Genomic DNA, 8,800 nt, shown 5'->3' with positions numbered 1-8,800 from the left:
CGTGAATGGCTTGGACAACTCAATGGTCCGGGGCCATTCCGAAAGCACCGCCCTTTTCGTCCACCTTGGAAGTGGTGGCTCTCACGCATGCAGGATCGGGGGGAGGGAGGGGGGGGGTCGGTCAGCGGGGCGGACGGACCGTTGCCAGCGCGTTGACATTGAGGTCTTCTAAGTGAATTCCCTGAGCCTCTGAGATGTTCAGTTCAGTAGAGGAAGGAAATAGTTTTTCTTCGACGCCCAAAATACAACCAAGTACATCCGTTTTTTTCATGGTCTGCACTACGATTGAGATCAATCAATTTAGAGTAAAATAATAAGAATACCGTTCAAAATGATCTACTTGTGGAATTCTGGCTAAATAATCAGATTTTTAAAATATAGTTTATACTTATTGTACCGTTTTTATTTACCTTACACGGTTAATTTGCGATTAATTATCTTTCACACGTGACGAAAGAGCAGTCAAACACGTTTGATCACTGTAGAAAAATGGTCAGCTACTTCTTCTTGCCCTTTCTCCGCGGGAGGTCAAATTGCACCGTCTCACACACAACAGCACCACTGGAGGTGATGGTTTCTCAGTGCTCAGTGGAGCGGATGATTTCAAACGCGGGGCTTGAACTCTACAGACTACAGTGCACCGTGGAGCCGGGGTTAAATGGACCAGGTTGTACTTTGTTTGCTTTACGTACTCTATGTTGCTTTCTTTTAGTTATTACCTCACAGTACAAGGCTACCACACAAGCTGTCTTCTAACTCAGGTGTGGTCCTCCCTGATACAGACCATCAACTGTGCGATCCACCATACTGCCGGGCTAATAAATGGCTCGTGTCAAGAGGCAGCGTCAGTCAATTGGTTGCTCATTTTGAGTTTGTCTACGGTGTCGGATCTTCGCGTTCGCCCCACCGCTCTGCTCGCTGGTTGGCAAAGTCCTGACTTTATTGATTTCTTTCTTCGTCGCTCTTTGTCAAAATATCCAACTGCAGACCTTTAAAGACCTCCGCCGTCGCCGCTCAACATCTGAAGCCACGCGCGTCTCCTCTTCTAATGGTTGACTCCTGCACTTTGTTGCTCGGAGTGGGGAGTAAGGGATGATAGGCAGTGTGAGCGGGAGTGGGAGATGATTGGAGAACACAATCTAAAGCCTCTCTCTCTGCCTCCCTGTTTGTCTCCCTCTCTCTCTCCCTCTCTCTCTCTCTCTCTCTCGTTCCATTCTGACATGGAGAAAATATTGTGCACTGACTGGCTCCCATTGAATCCACGTTGTGATTCATCGCCCAATTTCAAACTGCCAAGCGGCTAAATTGCACCAGGTCTGCCAAAATTCATGCCAGGAACACGCAGGAGATGTGAAAAATTAAATGTCATCGTGGCACAGTGGAAAACTTTCACCTTTCATCAAGCAGAATGCGCTTGCTTCATTCTCTACTGATGGATGATGGCCCGGGGCTATACTTAACCTACTTAGTAATGTCATGTACCGCAGAATGTGTTTACTTTTGAAGAATAGTAAGAAAACATAAACTCTATCAGAGCTTGACATCCATGCATTCTTCCTCCAAATAAAGTGGCTTTTTATGTTGATGCAGGAACGAATTTTCCCCGTCATCAGACTTGTTTGCTGTATATCATGTACTGAATGCTGGAGGTGTAAAATAACAATGAAGGCAAGATGAAAAGATAGATACTAAAAACAAGTGCTAGATACCAGATGCTAGTGTAGGATATTAGAAACAAATTGAGACCTGGTTCATAAAATAAATTAAAATGCATATAGTGTACACCAGAATACAGCCATGATGTAATACTTGCACAACAACTGATATTGACTAAGGATCATTCGAAATCCGAGTTACATTGAACTCACCAGAAGACCACTCCCAGAGTTGTGGACACTAACTTTCACACCTTTAAGCATTGGTATAAATACATGTAGCAACCATTGTTCTCGAGTTCACTGGTGGAGGCGACAGACGGGCACTAGGGATGGTCAAAGGACTGACCTGGGGCCTGTTGGTTGCTGAGACCAGCGGCTCCTCAGTTGAGATGTTCTTTTTACCACAACACCATCTCCTTTATTAAATACATTTGGTTTTAACCTTTTGATCAGCGATGACCTCTGTCCGTCCGGCGTTTCTTCATTTTTGAATACAACACTAGCTGATGCTGTTTGTGAGATGTGTTAGCAGTGCTAATATGTGTTGAAACATGTGTACCTTCCCATAACTTGCGAGGAATTAAATCAACGATGAAAACAATGTACAATCATAAAACGTAAGGCTAACCTGGGTCCCACTTGATAACCGTAACTTTCGAAGCTAACATGGGTGCCACTTGCTAGCTAGCCCTCAGCCCTTAGTCTTTGAGAAACGTGTAGACCTTCCCACTAACTTGCACGGAATTCAATTTAGAATGAAAGCTAGTTACAAACATAATAAAGTGTACATTACATAAATTGTACTTTCTACATTTGTTTTTGCACTTTAGTTGAGTTTTTATGTTTCTTTGTCTATTTTTATGTGCATGTAATTTCTTTGTGCACGTAATTACGCACATAATTACGCACGTATTTGCTGTAAAGCACTTTGAGCTGCATTCTTTTGCATGAAAGGTGCTATACAAATAACGTTTTATTATTATTTGTGCTGTACCATCTTATAGATACTACAATGGACCCGAAAGAGACGCTGCTCGGAGGCTCATCTGGAACCTCCTCACCTAGGTCAACTCCACCACCTTCTACTCCACTGCGTGCTACCTCCTCAGTTAGGTCGACTCTAGCTTGCACTCCACCACCTTCAACTACTCCACTGCTTGCTACAATTAGCGATGATCTACCTGGTAAGTTCTGCAATATTATAACTGCATCAACATCACAAAGAATCTTCATGCCATGCTTTCACTCATCCTGTGTAGTCTAACTAACAGCTGATGTCAAGATGGTTACTACCACATGCCTAATCGGTAGGAATACAACTGACTTTATATCTCCATTTCTTAAAGGAACAAGGACCCAGCAAACAAGGCGAATGAGAGACGTCCATGTGCTGGTAAAGATGCAAGTCATGACTCAACAATGGAAGGAGGACATGGCATGAAGTGAGGCCCGGGAGGAACGGTAGATCGCCAGCATCCTCCGCACTGACAGTATGGTTGAGAAGCTGATGCAGAGAATGGATAATATTCAACGTCAACCAAACACATTCTCACCACCACAACATCAACCACCGCAAGATGCGTGTTATGGTTATGGATACCTTACTTATTTGCACTACCGCCTAAAAGCACCTTACCGTTCAGCACAATTTCTACACTCTACCTCAGTGTATGTACACACACACACACAGTGCTGTAGTGGTAAAATTAGAGGTGGGTAAACTCTGAATTTTGTGATCATACAGACTTCGACGCGATGCGAAGCAACACAAAGCGCCGCGACTCTTGTAAGGCTGTCCTGGCTATATTGCATTATGTTATCAGTATAAGTCATATACAATCAATGACAATGAATACATGTGTTAGTAGTTTATTAAATTTAAGAAAACAGTAAAGAAAAGTATGTCAACACAACAACACAATTTCAGATTAAGAACTATCTACATACGGAGTCTCCTTTTTACAGTAGTGCCCAGAGGGCCTCCTTGTCCTCCACGTCAGGTCCTGCCTTGCGCGTTCTGGGGTTCATGGCTCCTCTGTGCTTCTCTCTCTATTCGACCTGGTGTTTCTCCTCTCCCTGTGCTCTCTGCATCATTGCCTGTCCTATCACTGCCTGAAAAAATATGTTGAATTAAAGTTGAAGTTAAAGGAACAATCATGTACTACCTATGTCATCATAAATAGCCTATACAGCATGTTTTTTTTCACATTGAGAACTGACTTGTTTTCTAATCTACGCGTCACCAGGCGTTTTTCTTGTCCTTTTACCGTGCACGACCAGCGAACACAGAGCGCGCGACTACCCCCCCCCCCCGCCCTGTCGGTCGTTCCGCCCGCAACGACGACTACACCCCCCTCCCCCCGGCGGACCTTCTCGACCGGTCCGCGAAATATTGTCTGACATGAAACCGGTCCGTGAGGTAAGAAAGGTTGGGGACCACTGGGCTAATCCACAAAGCGTGTTTACACACCTCCTGGATCCTGATTGGTCGCTGCTGCAGCCGCAAGGCACTGATTGGATGCTCACAGACCATAATACAGCGCAGATGGAAATGATTCAGACTACGGCGTTTATATGTTCAACAATAGGAAACGTAGTCTTGGCTGTTTTAAAATTACACCAAGTTTATTTCGGATTATTCCAACGGAAGAATACAAGGCGCAGGGAACTTTGAGGTGCGTAAACGCCACTTAGAGGTGCGTAAACGCTATTTAGAGGTGCGTAAACGCTATTTCCAAAATTCCAGAGATGCGTAAACGGCGTTTACGTGCGTTTACCCTCCACTACAGCCCTGCACATACACATACACAATCAGAATTTCTATATATAAATATTTGTTTTTTTGTGACATTCAAGGTTTTACCTTTTATACTTGTGTGCTTTTCAGGAATCAGGAATCAGGAAACATTTATTAGCCAAAATATGTCAAACATACAAGGAATTTGTCTTGGCGGTTAGTGCGCGACAGTAGACAGACAAGACAACAGTGCACAAGTAATAAAATAAAGTGGAATGAAATGCTAGTGCAATGGGTTAGTAGAATAAGGCTAAGGCTATGGGTTAGTATAAAACAAGGGAATAAAGTTAAAAAATGTTAAATATTAAAAAGTTAAAGAAAAGTATTAAGCATAAAGTGCACTAACAAACAAGTAACAGACAAGAGACAAAGTGACAAGTGACAAAGTGATGAATTGCAGTTAAAGTGGCATGTGCAGTATGAGGGGGAGTGACCGGTGGAATGTTATAGTCAGGCAGTGGGGGACCGGGCTCTGTTGATGAGCCCGACTGCCGACGGGAAGAAACTGTTCGTGTGGCGGGAGGTCGTAGTCCTGATGGACCTCAGCCTCCTGCCAGATGGAAGGGGCACAAACAGTTTTTGTCCGGGGTGGGAGGGGTCGGCCGCGATCTTTTTAGCTCGCTTCAGAGACCTGGAAGCGAACAAGTCCTGCAGGGACGGCAGATTGCAGCCAATCACCCTCTCCGCAGAGCGGATGACACGCTGCAGCCTGCCCTTGTCCTTGGCTGTGGCTGCAGTGTTTGAGGCCTCTCCAAACCGAAGCAGAGTCACTTGCTGAGAACTGTTGTTGGAGTTTCTCAGAGTACAGTCGTTTAGCATCTCTCACCGCCTTGCTAAACTTGTATTTTGCCTCTGTGTAAGTCTTTGTCCCCACTCCTAAATGCCTGATCCTTCTGCATCCGTAGTGTTCTGAGTTCCGCTGTGAACCAGGGTTTGTCGTTGTTGTAACTCACCCTGGTGCATGATGGTACACAGCTGTCCTCACAGAAGCCGATGTAGGAAGTTACAGCCTCTGTGAACTCATCCAGACTGTCAGTAGCAGTCCTGAAAACATCCCAGTCTGTGCAGTCAAAGCACGCCCGAAGATCCTCCAGCGCCTCACTGGTCCACTTCTTGAATTCCCTCACCACAGGTTTGCAGAGCTTTAGTTTCTGCCTGTATGCAGGAATCAGATGGACCATGACGTGGTCAGAGTGTCCTAGTGCAGCACGAGGGACGGCGTGATAAGCCCTGCTTACTGTGGTGTAACAGTGATCCAGCGTGTTCTCCTCTCTGGTGGGGCATTTAATAAACTGTCTGTATTTAGGGAGTTCATGGGTGAGATTTCCTTTGTTAAAGTCCCCGAGGACAATAACTAAAGAGTCCGGGTTGGTCCGCTCCACACGCTGTATCTGGTCGGCGAGTGTCCGCTGTGCCTCGTGCACGTTGCCCGCCGGCGGCATGTAAACACCGACCAGGATGAATGAAGCGAACTCACGGGGGGAATAAAAGGGTTTGCAGTTGATGAAGAAAGTTTCCAGATCAGGAGAACAGTGTTGTAGGATCACCGTTACGTCGTTGCACCAGCTGTTGTTGAAGTAGAAGCAGATTCCTCCGCCCTTTGTCTTGCCGGAGAGCTCCGTGTCGCGGTCCGCTCGGAGCAGCTGGAAGCCCGCCAGCTGGAGCGCGGAGTCCGGTATCGATCCGCAGAGCCACGTCTCCGTGAAGCACAAGACGGAGGATGTAGAGAAGTCTCTGTCTCTCCTCATCAGCAGCTGAATTTCGTCCAGTTTGTTGCACAGTGAGCGCACGTTGGAGAGAAAGATGCCTGGCAGCGGAGTGCGAGAACCCCGCCTGCGGAGTCTCACCAGCGAGCCGGCTCGTTTTCCTCTCCTACGGCGTCTCACCGCGTGACGAAAGGTGAGCGCACCTTTGACTAGAATGTCCAGTAATTCCACGGAAGAAAGCAGGAAAGTTGGAAGTAACTCCGCTGGAGTAGTTCCACGGATGTTCAAGAGCTCATCTCTGGTGAAAGAGCTCCGGGAATCGCAGCAGCAAACGTAATTAACAACAAAAACAACCAAAAACGAAGCGCACCGAAGCACCGAGGCGGCCATCAACGGCGCCATCTTGGATCGATTCTTTGTACCTTGTTTTACTTTTCTTAATATGACTGAACTAAAACTTCTATGAGTTTCTTTATTTGTGGAATGAAACACACATGAACTGTACAATAATTGTATTTATAAACCTATGACAAACTGGCAATTATGTAATGAAGACGTCTAAAGGTATGGTCAGCGCAGGGGGAAGTTTGCACTCAGGTAATCTGTGAGGGCGGCTCTGATCCTCTGTCCATTTGTATTGTCTGCGTGATTGTTGGCACGACCTGGCTGTGGCAGGTTCGATGCAAGTGTAGCCGCTTCCACTGACCGGTTGGGATTCACAACTTCCTTCTCATTCTCACAGAAATTGTGCAATGCACAACAGGTAGCAATCACTTTAGGGGTGAATGTGACTTCAGTCTCCCAAACGCAATCTCCATCGTGGTCCTTGCAGAGCTTAAGTAGACATTGAAGGACTCTTGCTCAGGGGTGATGTTTGGGGGATGGGTGTAGCCTTTCATGATCCAGTCCATGAGAGCATACGCTGGATCTCCCAACAGGAAGTGACCGATTGAGACGCCATCGATTTCTCTTGGTTCCTGGGAGGAGAAACAGAAATGGTTACCAGTGTTGGACTTGCTTACTAAATGGCCCAGCATAAATAAAACATAATATACATAAAAACATAATAAAGCCTCTATAAAACATACTACCTTAAGGTTGTAACATACCTAGAAGTCTCAATAGCTTGGTGGTAGCTCCACTAGTTTCTGCATGAATAACTTTCAGTAGCTTAACTCATTTATTGATCTTATTGATTTTATGCATACATTAATATGTCTTCAGAGTACGACTTACTTTTGGTAACAGGTGTGCCTGGCTGAGCACGTTAGCGCCATGAGCACACCCAGGCATCTTACAGCTGATGCTCCAGAAGCTTAAAGAGAACAATTTGTCAGGTTTTAGTGGCACACACGTGAATATATGTAGGCGACACAGGACACACACACAAACACGCACACGCAGGCCTGAGGTCGCGGTGAATTGAATTAGTAAGCATTCACGTTGCACAGTGCAGACAACTAAATGTATTTGGCCCAAACTTACCGATACATGTCGTCCACTACGCCTTGGAGGACAGCGGTATTGGTGCTCGAACAGTCACCTCCGCGGGCTTCATGACTCCTTCCATAATTCCACACAACTTGTGGAAAGATCCTCGAGTCATGCGAAAGTTCGCTTTCCAGTCCTCGTCATCAAATACGGTCAAAACATCTCTCTCCCAGAAGACTTTGTTTCTGCTCTTCATCCAGAATGCTCTTCGAGACCTTTGCGGTACAATGGCAGAGTTCAACAATATATTGTTGGTCAGAATTAAATTAACCATGTACCTTCGGCGACAGCGTCTTCTCTCCATTATCAAATCAGCCAATAGCACCATTCGCATTCGCTGTGCGCCTATTAACATCATGCACAAATAGTAGAGGGATGTAGCTTCACCTTGCTCTCCGTTCGCCATCTTTCTCGTGATGTTGATGTTGTTGTTGTTGGTTGTTGTTGGCAGTGGTGAAGCGGTCAAGCGGAAATGGCTGTATCACAACTAGTTGTAATGAAAACAGCGCCACCTATCGTATCGGATATGACATGCTTTCGGCCAATGATTCGATTTATTCACTGCCATGTATATTGGGATAATAGCACTTGCCCCGAAAGATAGCATAGTCCGACTAAGCAAAGATTCCAATTATACCATCATGTAAACAAACTGACTGTTTCTAAATATAAAGGGACATCTGTTTGACTTCAATGCTAAAATATTCAGACAAACTGGGGTTGATTTAATCCTTTTCTCACGTGATTACTCTTAAGGTGCAGATTAAGTTTTATTAAGTAAAATGATGCTGTCCGGACATTTTGAAGGGATAAAGGTACATGATTGAGTGTGAAAGAGAGAGAGAGAGAGAGACAATGGGCTGAAAAGCAGAGAAAGGATGAGGATGGGAGGCTGGGAGAGGGTAGGAGGGCTGAGCGATGACTGGCTACTTCAGCAATTAAAATATGGGGCAAAGACACAGAGGCTTAGTTTGACCGAGAGACTGCACCATTCATCATCCCAGCTGCTATAAAGCAGCAGTAGATGGAATCTTTGATTTGAGCTTCACAGGAACATAAATCAAAATCCAAACCATGGCCTGTCAGGACCATCGCCAGAATAACCCATTTGAGAGAGGGAGAAGGAGGAAGAGAGGGTAGGTAAGGTT

General features: G+C 45.5%; 1 long non-coding RNA gene across 1 annotated transcript; it reads right to left on the bottom strand.

Annotated features, from left to right (window-relative positions):
- Positions 1 to 6,642: 6,642 nt before the first annotated feature.
- On the bottom strand, positions 6,643 to 7,908 carry LOC144390947 (uncharacterized). Its single transcript, XR_013454783.1, has 3 exons — positions 7,647 to 7,908; positions 7,398 to 7,476; positions 6,643 to 7,138 (listed from the first exon to the last, which is right to left on the bottom strand). It is a non-coding gene; the product is annotated as an uncharacterized LOC144390947 (long non-coding RNA).
- Between the last annotated feature and the right edge of the window lie 892 nt (positions 7,909 to 8,800).

The sequence above is a fragment of the Gasterosteus aculeatus genome, chromosome Y (genome assembly GCF_964276395.1).
Source record: "Gasterosteus aculeatus chromosome Y, fGasAcu3.hap1.1, whole genome shotgun sequence".
Taxonomy (NCBI): domain Eukaryota; kingdom Metazoa; phylum Chordata; class Actinopteri; order Perciformes; family Gasterosteidae; genus Gasterosteus; species Gasterosteus aculeatus.
Note: the sequence above shows the minus strand (reverse complement) of the source record. Positions and strands in the feature narration are given on the sequence as shown.